Source organism: Sturnira hondurensis, unplaced genomic scaffold (assembly GCF_014824575.4).
Source record: "Sturnira hondurensis isolate 20B ecotype Veracruz unplaced genomic scaffold, ASM1482457v3 Scaffold0011880, whole genome shotgun sequence".
Taxonomy (NCBI): Eukaryota; Metazoa; Chordata; class Mammalia; order Chiroptera; family Phyllostomidae; genus Sturnira; species Sturnira hondurensis.
In genome coordinates, this window is record NW_028084511.1 from 1,335,781 (window position 1) to 1,336,927 (window position 1,147).

Below are 1,147 nucleotides of genomic sequence, written 5' to 3' on the forward strand. Positions count from 1 at the left end.
CTTCCAGGGAGCCCACACAAACATATTCCTGACCCCAGTACCCACAGCCTCCTCTCTGCTTCCTGACTGTCCACGAGGGCTTGGACCACAGCGCCCAGGGCCATCCTGATCAAGGGTCCCCAGAGTAGGGGCCAGTGCGGTCCAAGATGGCTCTCACTCCCCATGCTCTTGGCCCCTGAAGATGAGTGGGCTCCTGCTGTGCCTGGGGGTAACTCATTCATTCAATCATTCGTTCATTCATTCACACTGTCATTCACTTAATTAATGGGTAGAGAAGGTCTGTGTTGCACCAGCTGCTAGACGGCGTCCCAGTTTCTGTCCACACGCCTCTCGTGCGGCAAAGCTCACTGCCCGCAGGCTGCCTTATCCATGACCAACGACTTCATTTGCTGGAGCAGAGCTTTCTCCCCTGTGTGGGCCCCAGGATGGGCTTCGGGAGCTCCGAGACTGCGTGTGTGTGTGTGTGTGTGTGTGTGTGTGTGTGTTCCTGGGAAGGGGGCCCTGAGCTGTCACCACTGGCTAAGAGGCAGTAAGTGCTTGCAAGTGTAGGCTCGGGATCCAGACAGCCTGGCTTTGAACCCCAGCTCTGCGCCTGTGTACAGTGTGACCTTGAACAGTTACTGGATCTCTGCACCCCATCAGTAAAGCACGAATAAGAGGAGCACCTACGTCACAGGGTTATTGAATGAGATTTAATTCACACAACACACTTGCCTTTATACACGGTAGCTATTATCATGCTCACGGGCCTCTATGTCTTGCCGTGTCATGGGCTGTGCTCGGCCTCCTGGTCCTGGTGACCTGTCTGGGAGGAAAGGGCTTTGTTCCACCTGACCCAAGGAAGAGAACTGGGCTGGGACTAGCATACTCTTGCCCATGAGCTCCCTGCCAGCCCTCAGAGGTCTGGAAACCAGACCCACTTAATAAATGAGGAGGAGCCAGAGCCAGAATGAAGGGACTATCCCCAAAGCCTCTCACATGGATCCATTCAAAAGAATGTTCTCCCTATTTCTCCCCAGCACCTCTCAAGCCCTGCAGGACAGGCACAGCCAGCGTCACGACCCTCTGAGCAGAGGTGTCAAGGACGCCAGCTCCGCCTCTCGCTTCTCCACACCCTCAGCGAGCTGCTGAGCCTCTCTGAGCCTTG